Genomic DNA, 20,901 nt, shown 5'->3' with positions numbered 1-20,901 from the left:
AGCACGATTTCTGTTCTCATCCTCAAGCAAAGTTCTTAACCCGAGGTACTATTTCTGGGTTAGCGGAGTCTGTAACTTGAAGAGTATGTAACCTGAAGCGTATGTAACCCGAGGTACCACTGTATGTGCAAACCAGGACAATGTTAGTCCACTGGGGGTGGTGCAGTGATTTGTGCAGTGATGCCACAGTGAAAAGGCTTTCCATGATTTCAGTTATTGTTATTTTGATAGGACATTTCTTGTGCAGATACACAAAATGATGTGCACAGTGTATATATGGTTAGAGCGCTTACGGAGGTAGCACATAGAAAAGGTGACTAATAGTATGTTGTACTTGCTGTTGGCAGCATTGATATTTGAAGATTTCAGGCATCAAGAGTATTCAGACTGTAATAAATATTGTTCTGCATTTTTTATTATAGAGTCATGGTACAGAGGCGCAAAGAAGGCATTTACTCAAAGTCAAAGCTGAATAAATGACAAAAAGAAGGGTAATTCAGAACACAGAAATCGTAAGTAAGTGGCTTCTTTCATAACAACACAGAGAATCTTCAGCATTCATGTTTCTATTTCAGGGATATGTGTCATATTTCTGAGAAGCAGAAGAATATGGGCTTCATCTCAGTTTGCTTTAAACCTTTTTTTTCTAAGTTTAGTTTTGATAAAATACTTTTTTTCAATATTGCTTTCATATCGCAAGCAGTTGAAAATAGAGTGGAGGGTGAAAGTTATCTCCCTTCACCCATTACAGGAGAAGAAATTCCACTGAAATCACTGATAAATCCATGTAATGTGTTTAGGATCTGAGGGAAAGTTTCTGCACAGTATTAAATATCCCACTAACCTGCGCTGATGTTCCTAGAATCCAGCAACTTTTGTTAAAATCGTATCTTAAATAACATATTTAATCTTAGATCAAGGATATTGTTTTTTAATGTCGGGGTTATTGCTTCCTGTGGTACAGCTCAAGTGTGTATTTCCTGAAACAACTTACAAAAGATCAGGAATGAATATGAAGGTAACATCTTTCTCAAATATAAAATATTATGCATTTAAAGTGTTGAATGCTTTGCATTGGTGATTGAAAAAATACATTTGCTTAATACTGAAATAAATTAATATGCTGAAATATTTAGCAGCACCTCAGTGCTTTTCACAATGAGGTGATTTATTCATGTAGTTCCCTAGAGAGAGAGAGGAGTTCCCTACCAGGACAGACTGCTCGTGTGCTCAAGACATTGATTCCATAGATCATATTTTGTTACATTGTGCGAAGTATGAGCAGGCCAGGGCTGAACTACCCTACTACTAACTACCCTTGCTGGTGCCTTTCCCAGGAAAGTCAGAGGCTCACTATGTCAGGTTCCTACTGGAAGACCGGACAAAAGCTAGAACGTTGGCAGTGGCAAAGTTTTTATCAGTGGTTGCAAGAACAAATGAGCCCTATATTCCAAACAAAGTGCTTGATTAACCTGGAGGTAGGCTGTATGAACTCTGTATTGATCTGTAATGTTTTGTTGGGTCTCTGGACCGTAATAAAAATAGTAGTAGTATTCATGTAATATTAAATGGTCCACTTGGTTTTGAACCCCAAATCTTTTGTGGCTGGTTTGGTGTTTTAATTTAGTACTTGCTAACTAGTATAGACCATGATGGGTTGGGTAGACAAATATTCAGATATAAGGCAGTGTGCTGTGTAATTAGTCATGCATGTGGTTCTGTGCTCAACACAGTATTCATAGTCTTTTTGAATCATCTGAGTTGTATAAGGGGTTGGATCCAGACTGAGTTCCAATGGACCTCAATGGGGCAAGTCATGACTATGTTCAGCTAACACAGCACAATCCTATAGATGTTTACTCGAAAGGAAGCCCCACTGTGTTCACTGTAGCTTACTCCTTAGGATGTGTCTTTAGAGTTGTAGCTTCAATCTGGATCCAGCCCATTATAAGCTGTATAGAGATGTAGGAGGACATAAGGAAACAATACAGTCTTTCAATATATGTACACTCAAGATATATTTAGTTGCAAATGTGTGACAATTCTGTTCATGTAATAAATACCTTGAGTACGAACAACACGTTTAACTGGCACAGGGACAAGTTTTGACATTAGAAAATATATGGTTTAACCTGAATGTTATCGTCCTCTGGTCTTAAGTGAATTGTTTGGAGATAGTACTACTATTTCATCATCATATAATTAAAAAACAAGCACATTGAAATGACATTCTAGAGGAAAATGTTTGTTTTGAAAGTAATTTAAAACTAGCACATCCTACAATGCGTTTGACATGACAGTCTGAATAGTGTCCTTTAATGCCCATTAGCTTTCCACTTACAGGAAAAGCTGTAAAAAAAAAGAAAGTTTTAAGATTTTTATTTTTTTTAACTCGGCCTTTAAAGGAATGCTTCCCCCCCTCTAGTAATCTTTGTTATAAATTTTAAAGCCACTTTTTAAAAATTTCCTGGCTTTGATTTTATGGTAGTGCTGAATCCAGCTAATGGATTTCAGAGTGAAAAGACTGAGTTACTATGGAGACACTGCAGCTTGAGAGCTTAAAAGGACAAAAGGATAAATGAATACAGTACCGGTTGCTTAGCCATTCTCTGAGTGGCTTCTAATAACCCAGAGAATTATAGCCTTTGCAACAAAATGAAGAAAAAATGTTGGTTCTTTACAAATGTATTTTCTGTTTCACTTCAAGTCACTGCTTATGGCGGGGGGAGCATTTGAAATGTTTCTGCAACATCCTCTTGGTTTAGTTCCTATTTTGATGTAATTGTATTTTGGCACAATATGAAGTCACCTAGGAAATGTAATTAAGTCACAATGGAGAAGTAAATACGCTACCCTGGACTGATTACTGATTGCTAGTGATTACATTATTAGCAGGTTTTTATCGCTTTTCATGACCACTATTGCTGCGTCTCCTTCGTGGAAGCTCCTGGTTAATAATTTTAGATTTGCAGCACAAAGCCCATTTTAGAGCAATTTGCCAAGAATAATCATGACGACTATAAAGCCAATAACATAGATCTCTGCTAATTCAACAGCATTGTCTGGATAAGATAGTAAACCTATAAAGAAAGAGCTCATTTTAAAAACAATGTACTAAGAGAAAAGCTATAACTGTATGGTACTGTTTATGCAGACTACGGCTTTTTCTCTCGCTCCCACCCCCACCCATCCCCACTTCTGTGTGATTTTCCTTGTTCCTAAGGCAGGAGTGAGGAACATTTTCACTCTGACATCCACATTCCCTTCTAGACAATCTTTCTGAGGGACACATGTCAGTGGTGGTCAGGGTCAGAGGCAAAAATATGCGGACCAACACGTGTTAACTTCCGTACGGTAGGCAAATTTCTACACCCTAGCACTGTCCTTTCTCCAGGGAAGCATGAAACATTCTCGGAGTTCAAGGGCCCAGTCTAGCTAGGCAAAAACATTTGTGGGAATGTGTGGTTTGCAGGGTGGGAATATAAGGATCTGGCCCAACAGCTGGATGCAATCCCTCCCTGTGATATCAGTTCTATGGAATAAATTCCTTGGAGATGCAGCTTGGCCACAATAAGGAAATTTTGCCCATGGGATGACTATTTTCCCATTTTGAATTACTGGCACCCTATCTGCATAACCTAGCAATTCCAAAATACAGACGCACTTTTACTCTCGCAAGATTGAATGTATTGCCCTTGGCTGTACTTGAGGGATGATTCCAACAGATTCCACACGAAAATGTCCCTGTGTAGATGGCAGTACCGAATTGGTGGCGCATGCCCTTCTGGCTTGCACTCTTTATAAAAACTTGAGGAATGAGATTATCACCCCTCTTTTATTGTCCATTCCGGGTTGCCCAACCACTGCCACAGTGTCCTTTCTCTTGGCAGATCAAGATGAGCAGGTGACAGCAAAGGTTGCAAGGTTTTTAGTTGGGGCAATCAGAATAAGATCCACTATTTGACTATTGATTCAAGACCCTAAAATGTATTTTATATAATTGACTTTTTATTTTTATTCTTTGTAGTGGTACCTCGGGTTAAGTACTTAATTCATTCTGGAGGTCCGTTCTTAACTTGAAACTGTTCTTAACCTGAAGCACCACTTTAGCTAATGGGGCCTCCTGGTGCCGCCGCGCTGCCGGAGCACGATTTCTGTTCTCATCCTGAAGCAAAGTTCTTAACCCAAGGTACTATTGTGGCATCTGAATATAGACTGCATTATTAATCAAGACTTATATTGACTTATATTTTGATCAGGTTCAAAAAGTCTAAAAAGGGCTTGAATTCATAAAAGTTTCATGCCAGGCAGACCAGCTGCTTAAGAAAACACTGGCAATGTTTTCCTCCTAGACAAGGGGCCCCCTTGATTTATAGCAGAAAACAATTCTCAAAGTCGTAAAAGCTGAAATTACAGGCTGAAGACCAAGGTTACACAGACCCTACATAATTAAAAGTGGTAGGTAAACAGTAAAATAAAACCATGTGCCTTAAACTTGAGCCACAGGACAAAAGGTCAAGAGCACATGGAAGAGAAAACAACTAGCTGGAGTATGAACAGGGGAAGAGGCTTTTTATTTCCTATTTTATTTTGAGGCTGTAAACTGTTCCTTCCTTTTACTTTGAGGAGATTTATCCTTCTAAAAAGCTATATATGTTATGTATGAAATATATTGGTTTAAATGTAATTATGCAAAGGATTTAAGAAATGCTAAATTCTTATTTCATATAGTTGTAAGAGTTGTATTTAAGTCAGCCCCCCTGCCAGAAATGAGACGCCATCCGAGCAGTTCTGATATATATGGTTGTCAGACATTTGTTTAGAAACCTTCATATGAAGTAGATCTTTCAATGTTGATGTGAAACTCAAGATCCTTGACATATGTTTAAGATAAAAATTTAAGATTAACCATTTGTTTTAGAAGGCAGTAGGGCAAGGAGGGCAGGAGGTGAGCTGGTAATTAAGATTCCTTGTTGAGACACATGTAAAGATATATTAATACTTGTTTGTCAATTATAAATGGAAGGAAATATAGCTCTTTGTCTCCCATAAAAGGCAATAGGAAATGAGTGTATTTTTGTAATTGGTCATAGCAATCAGCCAATAGGAAATCCAACCAGGCTGGTTGGACAGATGCAGCCACAGGAGGAGCATAGGGGGCTGGATTAAGGAAATATAAGTGCTGGCCATAATGGCAGGAGGCCAGGCCAGAGCTTGGTAATCATATACCACTGTGCCTCACATTTATTTGTCTGACAAATAAATTATTATTTTAATTTCTCTGTTGCTGCGTTGAATATTTCATTCCAGCTAAGCGTTAACCACAAGCAGGGTGCTACATTTTATGGTGCCGTGACTCGGATCAGTGGTCTGCTGGAACGCAGCCCCTTCGCCCTATTGAGCAGGGTACAAGAGAGAGGATCTCTAAACTGCTTTTCCAGCGCGCACTGGATAAATTTTTCCAGGGGAACGCAGAAGTCTCGTCTGTCTGATACCCTGCTCACTGGCGGCGACGGACCGGGGGGGAAACGGAACCAGCTAAGGGTAAGTGCACTAAAGGGTTTTGGCCCTCCAATTAATTGGGAGGAAGAGAAGTCCTGATCAAACTTCTGCGTCTCAGTAAAGGGGAACTGAGTACGCTAGGTGGCTGGGTACATCAGATGGTGATCTGGTGTAGGGCAAAAGGGAAGATTGGGAGGTAGAGTGTGGTTGAAGTATCTAGCGCATTGCATGTGTGAGAAAGTACAATGTGTAACTGACCTAAGTGTGGAGTGAGTACTACTTCGTTTCCCAGTAAGGTGTGTGTGTGAGTGACTGAGTGGATACTTCACAGGGCCATACAATGGGAGTTGGGGGTTCAAAGGGGGGAAATACACCTCTTGAATGTATGTGAAATAATTTTAAGAAAGCCTTCTCAGGGGCATATGGAGTCAAAAGGACGCCAGGGCGCTTGAGAACGTTATGTGAACTAGAATGGCCAAAACAAAATACTGAATGGCCATCTCAAGGAACCTTTGATATAAATTTAGTAAGCAAACTTTGGTCTAACATCACCAAAGAAACTGGAGGGTGCCCAGAACAATTTTCATATATAGATTCCTGGCTGAGCACATTAAATAAAAATCCTCCATGGATAAGGGAATGCAAAGTCCAACGATGCAAATTATTGGCTGTAAAAGCCAAAGCTAGGAAAGGAATCTTGCCAAATAAATTCAAACCCTCCACCAGTTGTAACCCCAAGGCAAGAAAGTGGAATGAATAATGGGGGTGGAGTCATAGAACTTGATTCCTTGATAGATTATGATAAATATCTTCAGGAGGCATTGGAGTCCTATAATGAAGCCCAAGCAGAAGTGGTTATTCCACCTGTGAGTCCCAGTAGAACTCCATCTACAGTCTCTTTTAGTGGAACAACTGATTGCCTACCCCAAACCCCTGTACATCCAAGTCCTAGAGAATTATTACAGAAGTTACAGGGAGACCTTAATCGGTCAGCAAGCAATACAGCCAGGCGTATTAAGCTGTTAAAAGAACGCCTTGGGACAAATACCATCCCCTATGATTTGAGGCCCCTAGAGCAAAGCGAAGAGAAAGGTCACGTAGTAGCCCCTCTTAGAAGAGTATTTGATGCACTTGAGGAGCCTGTGCTGGTTAATGGGCAACCCGGACCAAGGCCACCTCGAACTTCGATCCTCCAGTACATTCCATTCACGACTACAGTCTGATGAATTGGAAAACGCCCCATCTTTCGCAGAAAAACCTCAGACTATGATGGACTTCGTGACCTCAATAGTAAATACTCATAGTCCTACTTGGACAGATTGTCGCCAGCTTCTGAATACTCTGTTCACCACTGAGGAAAGGAGAGACATAATTGAAAAGGCACAGATATATTTGCGTGAGCAGGCCAGAGTGGGAAATATTTATAATATTGACCGTCATCTCCAAGACAACTTTCCCTTGGAAGATCCTAATTGGGATCCAAACAATGCAATTCACCTGGCCAGACTTACCACCTACCGCCAGACGCTTGTGCAAGGTATCTGCAGGGCATGCCAGAAGCCCACTAATATGTCTAAAGTTTCAGGAGGGTAGATGTGTTACCCATAACACTGTTTCGTGTTCGGTGCGCACCCACAAAAAGACTTAAGTTGTCACCTTTTGAGCTCCTGTATGGGAGGCCGCCCTCCTTTGTTCAGGATATTCCAACTGACCTCAAACAAATAGGAGACCATGTGACACAGGGATAAGTGCAATCTCTCTCCCGTGTTTTTGTCTCTCTCCCGTGTTTGTTTGTTTGTTGTTTTTTTATCTTAACAGGTGGGCCCTCAAGCACACGCCGTGCAGCATTGCTGAGCAGATTCATCAGCTCCAGGCTGGCATAGCATATGGGTGAAAGAGTGGAAACGTGATCCACTTGCACCTAAGTGGCGTGGACCTTACACCGTCTTGCTCTCTACTCCAACAGCGGTGAAGGTAGCTGAGGTGACCCCCTGGATTCATCACTCCCGTTTGAAGAAGTCCGAAGGCAGTTGGACGTGCAAAGGTGACCCCTCTAATCCTTTAAAAACTGACTCTTTCCAAAAACCCCTGTATCTAGCCCTACGGGGAACGGGCTAGGTCACGGGCAACATTAGACGACCGGCCTGCTGCAGCCACAACTTGGAAGCTGGCTGACCTGCGCACGCCTGAAGCTTGAGGAGCGTCTGAACCAGCGACTGTGAGCGGGAAGATTCTCTTATACAATTGATTGACTGCCCCCTTGTGGAACAATTATCAGAGATATTACACATTGGGGATCCTTGGGATATATGTTTTGGTCTTGGTGGTTCCCCATTTCTGTCACTGGGGGAATTATATTGGGACTAATATTTATTTGTTATCACAATAAGGTAATCTTTTGTGGAAGGAATGCATATGCTAGACATCAACATGATTTTATTATTAATCCTGATCCCTTGGTAAGGGGAAGGGTCCTTGAATCTGACCAAATTTGCTAAATATGGATTCAGCTATGACCACAATATGTGGGTAGGTTTAGCTGAAATGGTAGCCAATGTTGCAAATAGGACCAATTGCCTTGTTTGCTCTCTTGGGCCAGATGATTCAGAGGGAGGTATGCCCTTATTACCGATACCATTAGATGCCATTGGTATGGTAAGCGAAATGCCACACCAAACAGAAATACAGAATTTCCCCGGATGGAACTCAACTAAACCATTACAGTTACACCTGTACAAGGGGAATTCTGTGTACATAAATCATCAGATGCAGCTGATTCTACCATGATAGGCTCTTCTCATTGTCACTATACTTGGGATTATATTAAGAATAGTCATACCTGGGCACACGGTACTACCTATCGAACTCGGAATACCTTGCCCTGTGCACCTCCTTTTATTCATGCATGGAAAGTGGTATGGAACACAACTGTGACAGAAAAAGGCAATCTAACATACTGCACTGTGAACTCTCTGCCTCTTTTGATATTTTCGCCTTCTGTACTCCACGTACCAAAAACCTCAGACCCGATGGTTGTGGTGGATATGTGGAGAATGGGCATACAAGAAACTCCCTTCCAAATGGAGTGGGACTTGTTTCCTGGGATGGGTATTACCACCAATGTGGATTTGCCCACTAGTTCAGCTAAGCGAACACGAAGGAATGCTGATATTTCTCGTATAGCAGGAGGAAGTACCCAAAGTTGGAGCGGTACTGATGATTGGCCGCCAGAGCGCATTATAGCCTATTATGATCCTGCCTCCTGGAATCCTGGTGAGCTCATACAAGGGGCACGGGATCCTATTTATAATCTAAACAGAATAATTCAATTACAAGCAGTAGAGGAACTTGTAACCAATGCAACGGCCCAGAGTTTGAGACTTATTGCACAACAGTTGGATGAAAGTAGAGCCCCATTTTGCAGCTGAAAATGGGAATGGATTATGTACTTGCCAAGCAGGGAGGTCTATGTGGAGTCTTGAACTTGACAGGGAATGCCTGTTGCTTTAACATTTCTGATAATGGTGAGGCAATCCGTGTGTTGGCCACAAGGAAGGATGGGATATGGGATGGCTCACCAATTGGTTACCTAATGTCACAGGACTCAAAGGGATACTATTGTCTTGCTTGTTTTTCTTGACAGTAGTGGTAATGGTTTTATGTATGATGCCATGTATCATTTCATGTTTTAGAAGTACAATTAGCAAGATGGTTTCAAATGAAACTTTACCTCATATCATGGCCCTATACAGAGCCTTACCTCAGGAATGTGGCATAAGATCAAGCTATCAAGGACGCTTGGTAAGCAAGGTCCTTGAGCTTGAAAGGGGGGAATGTGGCATCTGAATATAGACTGCATTATTAATCAAGACTTATATTGACTTATATTTTGATCAGGTTCAAAAAGTCTAAAAAGGGCTTGAATTCATAAAAGTTTCATGCCAGGCAGACCAGCTGCTTAAGAAAACACTGGCAATGTTTTCCTCCTAGACAAGGGGCCCCCTTGATTTATAGCAGAAAACAATTCTCAAAGTCGTAAAAGCTGAAATTACAGGCTGAAGACCAAGGTTACACAGACCCTACATAATTAAAAGTGGTAGGTAAACAGTAAAATAAAACCATGTGCCTTAAACTTGAGCCACAGGACAAAAGGTCAAGAGCACATGGAAGAGAAAACAACTAGCTGGAGTATGAACAGGGGAAGAGGCTTTTTATTTCCTATTTTATTTTGAGGCTGTAAACTGTTCCTTCCTTTTACTTTGAGGAGATTTATCCTTCTAAAAAGCTATATATGTTATGTATGAAATATATTGGTTTAAATGTAATTATGCAAAGGATTTAAGAAATGCTAAATTCTTATTTCATATAGTTGTAAGAGTTGTATTTAAGTCAGCCCCCCTGCCAGAAATGAGACGCCATCCGAGCAGTTCTGATATATATGGTTGTCAGACATTTGTTTAGAAACCTTCATATGAAGTAGATCTTTCAATGTTGATGTGAAACTCAAGATCCTTGACATATGTTTAAGATAAAAATTTAAGATTAACCATTTGTTTTAGAAGGCAGTAGGGCAAGGAGGGCAGGAGGTGAGCTGGTAATTAAGATTCCTTGTTGAGACACATGTAAAGATATATTAATACTTGTTTGTCAATTATAAATGGAAGGAAATATAGCTCTTTGTCTCCCATAAAAGGCAATAGGAAATGAGTGTATTTTTGTAATTGGTCATAGCAATCAGCCAATAGGAAATCCAACCAGGCTGGTTGGACAGATGCAGCCACAGGAGGAGCATAGGGGGCTGGATTAAGGAAATATAAGTGCTGGCCATAATGGCAGGAGGCCAGGCCAGAGCTTGGTAATCATATACCACTGTGCCTCACATTTATTTGTCTGACAAATAAATTATTATTTTAATTTCTCTGTTGCTGCGTTGAATATTTCATTCCAGCTAAGCGTTAACCACAAGCAGGGTGCTACACTATTTCTGGGTTAACGGAGTCTGTAACCTGAAGTGTATGTAACCTGAAGCGTATGTAACCCGAGGTACCACTGTATATCGCATTGTTGTTTTATTGCTATGGCCAATGGCTGATGGAAATATTCATTCATTCCTTGGAGATGGAAGAACTCAGCATTGTTGTCAACACCTATAAGAAAGGACATAGAGCTATGTCTAATGGTTGTGCAAGGAGAAGGTAGTTCATGCAAACAAAGTTTCTCTTCCCTTCCCTGCCTCCTGCAGCCCCCTCCACAAACACCCCCTCCCCCAGAGAACCCCCCCCCATCCCTTTTAGCACTAAAAACAGTCTTGAGCCCAAGATTTCTGCTCCTGATTTGGGGTGATTTATTTCTCCCATTGCAGCCCCATATGGCACAGCCTGCCCAACTGTCCAGGAGAGGGCCCCAACCTTCTCCACCCCCCCCCCGCCCCCAGGGTTGTTGGAAGCTACTGAGGAACACAAGAGAAAAGACAGAAAGACAACATTGGTTGCACAAACCACATTCTCAGGCCACAAGCCACAAACATTTAGCATCGATTCATAGAAAAAACAGACATCTTGATATTTTGGAAAAATTATCTGCCAAACATACTGTTCAGATTTGAGGATGGGGTCGGGACTTAAATGTGGTATTTTCTTATTATTGCTATTACTATTTATTAATTTTTATACCACCCTTCATCCCTAGATCTCAGGACAGCTCACAACATAAAAATACAAGATAAAAACACAAAATGCGTAATAAAAGCAAGAACCAACCTGCACCCTTGCCACAAATCAATTACCCCTCTCCCCTTACCCCCCTTTCCCCCTTGCAGAATAGATAGTTATATTTCCTTGAGGTTTCAGAGCAGGATATGAAACTGCGTACAGTTTCCTTTCACTTGCAGATCTTATTTGCAAATATGATTTTAAAAATAGGCCTTTTCTCTTGCTTGTCTTGATTTAAAAACCGTTTTTGACATAGAACTACTGTGTATGGGGGGAGAGGGGGGTAGGGAACAAACTTGAAACGATCTGAACTGCAAATTGTTAAGATTAATAAAGGTTGGGTTTTTTATTAGCATTCTGATTCCAGCCTAAGGATATGAACTAACTCCACAGAGTGTTACAAAACAGCATCTCTGTCACAAAGGAGGTGAAACAAGAGTATATTATGGGTTATTTCTTGTTTAATGCTTTTATGAACAATATTACATCAGCTTTTTGAAAATGCTGAGTTCCACCCACCATCTGTTTGTAGTAATAAAAGTTGTAGTGCTGTATACTGGTTACGAGGTAAGACTATTTCTCAAGCAGGCTCAAAATGGTCACTTAAGAATGCCCATCTACTAAGCTGGTCTAATGATGCCCTTTCGCCCCTCTTACCACCTTCCGAGGTAGGGGCAACAATAACTATTTATTTTTATTTAACAAATGTATAGACTGCTTCACAGCATAACATCATTGTAGCAGTATACATGGGGAAAAACAGAATGAGACACAAGCTCTACTCTACGAACAACAAAACCAATTCTACAAATTCTAAAATGATAAAACTATCCACACAATCTCTAAAAGGATATTTAACACTGAGCTTCTGTAAATGACTAGGTTACACCTCAGGGAGAGCTTTTTGAAACAAAACTGGGTGCCTACGTATCATCACACTAGGCTCCTGTCTTATTTTAGCTGGTTATTAGTTCCAGACACCTGGAGCTTCAACACTAAAAGCCCTGGGTCTAGTAAAGGCTAAGTGGATATCTGAGGCATAATAGCACAGTTTCCAGGCAGGGGTATCTTGGTCCCAAGTTGCTGATCACTTTAATGCTAACAGCAGAACCTTGAACTGTGCCTGGTAGTACATTGGCAGCCAGTACAGCTCCTTCAGCAGTGATGTTATATGGTATAGGAACCATCTTCTAGGGGCTGAGGTTCCTTTGCCGCCCCATAAAATATTTGAGCCTCCCCAAGTTGTTGGGCATTGCCATTCAAATACTGTGTATGTGCTGTCTTGTGATCAATGATGCAGCGTGGGGCTTACCTGCCCCCGCGCCAGGTAAGTTGCCACCCCCTTATGTGGTGTCAGCGGGGTATCCCAATCCACAATCTGCCTGCTGCATTCTGCACCAGTTGCGGCTTCTGGGTTACACTCTAGGGAAGCCCCACATACAGCACATTGCAGTGATCAAGTCTTAAGGTTACCAGTGTCAAAATTCCTGCAGCCAAGCTAGCTCATATAACTATGAGAGGGCCTTTTCTGTGATGGCACTAAGAATGAGGTTTTGTTGTTATTTGCTCCTCCTTTGCCAGTGTTCCATCTGGGTTTTAAAAGGGTTGCTTTTTGCAATAATAAATAATGTTATTATTTATATCCTGCCCATCTGGGCAGCTTCCAACACATATAGAAACATAATAAAATATCAAACATTAAAAACATTTTCGGCAAGTAACTGATCTTTGTTAATTGTTTGTTTGCTGGACCAGGGAAACCTTCAAATAGAGGACTATCCTGGCCACCCTAACACCTCTGTGCACATCATAGGAAGATCTGATGGAACCATTGGTTCTACTGCTGCTGTTTTGATACACATTGCCTAGCTATCCATTTGCATGTTTGCAGAGTGGTCCCCCCGCTTTAAATGTTGAACTGAAGAAGTACAGAAATAAAATCCCTCTTCTCATGCACCTAGTCATATCCAGCAAACATGCACTGGAGATGGTGGGATCGCAGGAGCACCTGTTTGTTTACAACAGGAGTACCTGTTTGTTTACTGCTTTCAGAGTCATGTAAAAGTTTGTGGAGGTATGCTTTATGCACACAGCAAACAGGTAAGGACACAGGTTTGCGATGGGGCAATTCACCTGCATCCACCCACACCCAAATATTTTATAACTATATGTGTAGACTTGTACAGTTAGAGTTGAGATTTTGGTGTAGCCCTATGAATTCTGTTCATTTGTATTTTTTTGGAAGTAGAGGCTATTTTAAGTGCACCAGACACCTTTGAGTTATTTTACATTCTTAGGTTTCAGAAGTTATTGTTTGTTTGTTCTTTCTATCTGCAATATTGAGAAAATGTTAATAAATATGTTTGTGGGTTTTGTTTTGTTTTAAAAAATACATTAACTGCCTAAATAATATAAGACCAAACCCATAATTTTAATATGAAAGAGGAGTTTCTTGACAAGCTTCCTAACTACTGAGATCTGGCAGCGCTCTGTAAATAAGGGGGCAGAAAAACAGAATGAAATATAAAATTAGCAGTCTGGTTGAATCTGTTTAATAGTGCTAAATGAAAGAGTCATTTCAAGTCCATAACCCCATGCCCTGTAATTTTTAAAATGTGACGTTCTTGCTCTACGTAGCATTTTCTTTCACTAATTATGTTGTACCCCATTTAAAATTAATATTTTGCGGGATTTAATGATAGTAAAATCTATCAACAGCATGGCCATGGCTTATGACCGATCTTGCTAACAGTGCAATTGTATATCTGTCTACTCAATGGAACTTACTCCCATGTCAGGGAGATTGCTGCCTAATCCTGCTTTACAGTATTTATGTATAATCCATTTCTAGTGCCCTTCTGGAATGAAATTATTTAACTATGGCTATAATCCTATACCTACTTATGTAGGAGTAAACCTCATTGAACTCAGCAAAATTTATATAGGATTGCATTGCATGTTGCATCTTTTGTAAAGCAGCCTTTTACATCACCTACGCTTTCATTTTTAATGATTGTAATAGAATATGCTGCATTAAGGATATAGTCCTAGGCCCACTTACCTGGGAATAACGCCCAATGAACTCAGTAGAATCCAGTCATGTCTTGGATTATGCTGCTAAAGAAGTAGGGTGATGACAATAAACAATGGCGATAAGTTTTACACATCAAAGCTCACCACAAAGGCCTTGTGCAGAACACACACAACTGAAAAGAATGGAGTGCAGGCTCCAAAGTTGTTTGTCGTTTAGTCGTGTCCGACTCTTCATGACCCCATGGACCAGAGCACGCCAGGCACTCCTGTCTTCCACTGCCTCCCGCAGTTTGGTCAAACTCATGCTTGTAGCTTCAAGAACACTATCCAACCATCTTGTCCTCTGTCGTCCCCTTCTCCAAAGACACAGGCATAAATCCTCGTTTTTAAGAGAGGTGCACTGGAAATGATCCAGGTGAATTAACATTTTTATTTAGGGAGCATATTCTCCAAGTGTGGGGAACCTATGACCCTCCAAATGTTGTTGGGCTAGAACGCCGATGAACCTCAGCTGGCATAGCCTACAGTCAGAGAGAATGGGAATTGCAGTCCAACCACATCTGGTCTACTCCAGACCACTTTAAGATCCTCTGCTTGATAGCCTTTTCTGAGGGGCTTCTGCTTCACAGGTCTCAGCTAGAAAGGGGGCTTATTTGTCTATGAGCAGTTAGGGAATGGCCTTCCCAGGGAGGCTTGTATACAACATCACCATGATTATCTTTTGGCAACAGCTAAACGCCTTTTTAGTTTCTTAAGGCTTGTTAAGTATGATACGATTGTAAGCTTTTACCTGCTGTTCTTACCTCTGTGTTGTGAAGAGCGGTATATCAATATTCTAAATAAATAAATTTGTTACAAAATGCATGCTCCTGCTTGCTCTGCAAAACTGCTACAAAGTACCTTACAATGGGAAAAGTAAAATCTTCATAGCATCTCTGTAAAGAAAAGCAGGAATCTTGGTGCTTTTCAGTGTTGCCATGGGACTCGGGAGATAGCTTAGCAATAACATTTGTGGAGCAGATGGCCTAAAATTAAATAAACAGTTACAGGTCCCGTGTAAAAAAGAAAAAGGAAAAAAAATTATGTAACTTAGAAAAGGAAGGCATGTGATACCCTGAAACAAAAATCACCATAGTGTGTGGCACTTTTTTGAACAAAGCAATTGTAATTTATTTCAAATTGTGGGAGTTATGACTGTGCTATAGTCAGGCACGGTTGGAACTGCTGTGATGTGTTCTGCAAAGTGTGACAGGTGCCAGAACAAAAGGAGTTCTGAACTCTGGTCAAGGGTTGTTCAGTGGGACCTTGTGGTGTCTTGGGCATTAGCCAGTAGCACTAATACACACAATAGGGACACTTTCATCAGCTGATGAAGTTGTTAGCTGAGGCAAGGAAACTCGTAATGGCTTGGAAAGGTGAAATGAAGAGTTCCTTGTTCCTTTAAGCCTTTACTATTGAAGCCTAACCCATCAGAAGCTCAAGCCCAGTTTGTCATTTATCTGTTCCAATGCAAGGACCATTCTACCCCACTGCTGTGGTTGCTATTTTAATTCCATTTTTTAAAAGACAGAGATGCATTCCTCTCTGTCATACAGTGTAGCGTGATCTTAACACTCTGATACACAGCATTCTAATCTGTTTTGTTTTATCCCTGCATAAACAAGAATATGGGCAACAGCAGCGCCTCCCTGACCACCATTTTGTTGCAATTTCGAGGCCCAATTCTGCGGTTCACATTGTCTGCTTCACCTCTCCCAAGTGGTTGTTTATCTGCCATAACAGGAGTGGGGATCCTATGGCTCTCCAGATGTTGATGGACTCAGAAACCCATCATTCTCGACTATTGGTTCATGCTGGCTGAGCCTGATGGGACTTGGAATCCAACAACTTCCAGAGAGCCACAGGTTCCCTTTTGCCATAGTTCCACCATCTTCTGAACATTACTGATTCAGTCCAGCTGCCCAGACTGCGTGAGAATTGAACACAGAGTCTTTTCCTTTTTCACTGAATGCTATGTGTGGCTCTCAAGCAGGGATCATAGTTGTGGGCTTGATTCAAGCCACAAATTAAGCCATGCGTAGGTAAACAGAACCCATTTGTTTGATCAGTAGCTCATCCCGAGCTACATCTATCAGCCAGTTGCTAAACATGGGGCTTGTTTTTCTCACAGCTAGCTTCTGTGCTCAAGCTGCAGCTGATCGCCACATGATTGCCATCGCTGGATTACAGCAATTAGACTTAAAATATGGCTAATATGCCTGTTTTTCTGCCATTCAATCCTTAATAATGAATCTGTTTCACAGAACACTTCTAATTGCTTTTTTTCTGGACTAAGGGTGTAGAGCACAATCCACTATTCAGGGTTTTCATGCTGCTCCCATTCGTTCCAATGGGCATATGGAACGGGAGAATTTCCCAGTAGATCGTTCCAACAATAAGCTAGTTACATGGCTGTAAACAGATGTTTATGAGGCCAGAGATATCATTTTCACATTAAAGTGCTTATATTGAAACTCACTTCCTTTAGCATATTGCATTTTGGTCTTTCTTTATGCCATTTTAATTGAAAGCAATATACAATTAGACCTCAGGATGTACTTGGCATAAGCCAAGAGGCAATATATCAAGTTTGTTGGGTACACACAGCATAATCACAGATGGGCCTGCTGACACTTTGTTTATGATTAAGTAATATTGTGCAATTCTGTATCATAATTATCCACTTTAATATTATTTATTACACACATGCACACGCACCGAGTGGGATCTAGTCAAATTTAAGCACTTATCATCCCACGATTTCAAGAAGTGTGTTGTTTAAGAATAGGTGTGACTTTATCACATTCAGTTAAATGAATCTTAAAAGCTTAATAATCTCTCTCTCTCTCTCTCTCTCTCTCTCTCTCTCACACACACACACACACACACACACACACACACACACACACTTTTTTACATGTGTATGTATATCCTGCTTTAAAGGATGATATAACATGAAAATTCAGATTTTTTTTGCTTTTGCACTGTGCTCATCCTTGAGTTATAAGTAATTTTCTGATTTGTTGTCAGTGTTGTTATTACTATTTAAATGCAGTCATCATACATGACATTAGACTCCTAGGCTGAAATTCTGTTTACACTTACCTAGGAGTAAAAGAATGTCTGCACTTCCTTGAAGTCTTTCTAAGGCTTCCTATGAACTTTCTAATTCAGAATAAATTATGTATAGAGACTTCATACCCTCCAAGATTTCTTTAATGGAAATAGGGACATCCTAAGGAAAAGCAGGACATTCCATGGTTAAACCAGAAACCAGAACAAGCTTCTTGTTAATTCAGGACTGTCCTTGGAAAATAGGGACATATGGAGAGTCTGAGATGCTAAGCCTGATGTGAACTCTGATTCTTCAAAGTTAAACATGGCTTCACCAATTGCTCAGACACTTCACAAACTTTCCCTGGAGATCACACTAGAATCAGCTGGGATCTCAAACTAAGGCAGTCTTTGGATAAAAGCAACTTTAAATCCATCACTCACTTCTCTAGTCCATCTCCATTTTCTGGGCCAGATATATGGACAGCCCCTCCTTAAAGTGCATTAAAGTAATCTAATCTTCAGATTCCCAATGCATGGACCACTGTGATCAGGCTATCCTGGTCCAGGCTATGTCTTCTGAACAGGTCTTGTCAAGGGCCCACAAACATCTCTAGGCTAGTGAGAAAGAGAAGCTTTCATAGTTTGCAGACTTGGGCTCCAGCATCTCACATGTTAAGGTTTATGCCATATAGCCAAAGCAAGACCATTGTCACTGGATAAAACAAACTGTGAAGTAGTGAATTCATATAATCAGGATTTGCTGAACAGTAACTGCAGTCCTACACGTGTAGTAAGTAGTCCCAATAAAGGAAGTGAGTTTAATCAGACATATCTGTGTGCAAGAATAAAGCCAGACTTCTCACAACCTACAAATGAAGAAGTGTTTTATCCCATAAACATGTGTAATGTTGCAGAAATAGATAATACATTGAGGGGTAAGTGAGGAACTCGTTATGTATTCATCCCTGCATGGTTCCTTTGTGATATCTCATCAAACAAGAAATACTTGAGAGTTGTAATGATGCCAGGCATCAGGATTTCCTTTTCTCCAACGCTGAGCCATGTTTGAGAGAGCGATAGTCAAAATTGTGTGGTGTTATGCTTCATTGAGCTGAATTTAGAGAGAACTCATACCATGAAGGAATGCTTTTCTTTCTGAAAATGAGCAAAACTCTTCTTTCCCTGGCATCTTCGAATGTTTTCATGTAGGAGCTGCACAAAGAAAACTTAGGTCTCTGATCCACCAAATGCATTTCACAGTTAGAACCATGGAGAGTGTTTGCAAATATACCTGCTGGATGCTGAGAAACAACAAGGCATGGGAGCAAAAATTGCACGCCAGGGGAGGGGAACATGGCCAGGATGCGAAGAATTTTAAACAATAAGTGAGGATAATGACAGTAAATACTGTTACACACACCCAACTCTCCAAGTGGTAAGAGACTCCGGGGGTACCTGCCCTTTCCCAGACTTTGGTTTCCTTGGAATGAATATCAACAGAGACAGTGGTGTCTTTAGCATATATGGCTGTATTTACATATATATACAACCGTCAATTGAGAGCCAGTGTGGTGTAGTGGTTAAGAGCGGTGGACTCGTAATCTGGTGAACCGGGTTCGATTCCCTGCTCCTCCACATGCAGCTGCTGGGTGACCTTGGGCCAGTCACACTTCTCTGAAGTCTCTCAGCCCCACTCACCTCACAGAGTGTTTGTTGTGGGGGAGGAAGGGAAAGGAGAAGGTTAGCTGCTTTGAGACTCCTTCGGGTAGTGATAAAGCGGGATATGAAATCCAAATCCAAACCTGAGGCTAGGATGGAGGAGCTCACACCACTAACAAGCCACAGATCTTGTCTGTTTATTAGGTCCCCATACCAGACCTTTGGGACCAGCACAGAGCCTGACAAAGCCTCTATGCCTTCAGCTTCCAACCAAACTCTCTCACACACAAACAAACAGAGCCTCCTTTGACTCATTGTTCTCCACCCTAGGATAACATGACATTCAGCTGGGAAAAGGTACACTCATTTGTCTCTATGGCAACAGGGCAACCTCTTTGGACATGTAAATGACAGAACTTAACTGCCAGCTAAGGCAATTATCTTGCAAACAGGCTGGTCTGAAGAGTTCAAGAGCTTCTTCTACTTGATTCTGAACCTGACTGGGTACAGAATCACAGGCCGGGAAGGGACCCATTAACATCCAGACTGACCCCTCAAAAACTACAATACATTCTTCTGTGAACCCAAGTGATGGAGGGGGTGGCCTTTGTTCTCCTCAATGGCAGCTCTCCATTCAGCCAGGTAAACTGCTTTTCAAATGGGGGGGGGGGGACTTTCACAACCAGTTTTTGACGTGATATTAAGCTTAGTTCTTCAAATGACTCTTTCTGTGTCACCTGTTTCTCTGTATGGCTTCTTTGGTTTTGGCTATACTTCAATATATCCAAAAAGAAGAATCAGTGGTTCCCTAGGTAGAATATTCCCCACGATAATTTTAATTGCCTTAATGATATCAGACCAGAATGTTCTTAATCTGGGACATTTCCAAAGGATGTGTAAAATGTCAGCATTAGGCATCCTATATCTCCAACAAGATTGGTTCACTATTGAGTATATATGATTAAGCTGCCTCAGTGTTAAATACCATCTAAAAATAAATCTATAAAAATGATGAACCTGTTTTCAAATTTTTAAACCTCACGGCACGATTGCTAATTGTGTTGTTAATGTCACATGCAGTCAGGCCCTCATCGTTAAAGAACATTTACAGGAGCAGCAACAGATAGTGAGGATGGAATCAATGGATGTCACTGTAGGGCCACTGATGGGGAAGAGAAGAGTCTACCCATACTGCTATGCTTTGGAAGAAGTTCTTGTGGAGGCATCTCAGTCAGTGTGGTGAATGCAGCTGGTGCTTACATGGGCTGCTAATGATTGTGGAAGAAGCTGGTAGCCACATATTTTCTCAGCACTGACTTGAGGTATTCCCCGCCACCACATTTGTTTATTTCAGGCTTCCTCAGCCTCAGCCCTCCAGATGTTTTGAGACTACAATTCCCATCATACCTGACCACTGGTCCTGCTAGCTAGGGATCATGGGAGTTGTAGGCCAAAGCATCTGGAGGGACGAGGTTGAGGAAGCCTGGTTTATTTTAATGAACTGCAGTTGCATCCAGTGGATGATTTTAAGGTTGCTATAATTATATACATATCTACTCAGAAGTAAGTCCTACTGAATTTGGTATAACTTCCTTCCAGGGAAGAAGTTACAGAATTGCAGAAAAAATCCATCTGTCGCTTTCAGATGGCTACAACATCATTTATACTAAGACACAAACATTTCTGTGTTAAGATCCAAATGATTACGGGCAATCTCTAAAATGCATTTCAGACTCTTTCAACAGTGGTAACTTTTTCTTTTTTATATAGAAATTTTCATATTATGATAATCTCTGCCACAAATTCTTTATTCATTTCACAGAATACAGTCAAAGGTTCCTGCAAATTACATGGGTGACATTTGCTTCCCTGATCATAATTACCATCATTTTGTTCAAAT

Source organism: Podarcis muralis, chromosome 9 (assembly GCF_964188315.1).
Source record: "Podarcis muralis chromosome 9, rPodMur119.hap1.1, whole genome shotgun sequence".
Lineage (NCBI taxonomy): Eukaryota > Metazoa > Chordata > Lepidosauria > Squamata > Lacertidae > Podarcis > Podarcis muralis.
This window is presented reverse-complemented; position numbering follows the sequence as displayed.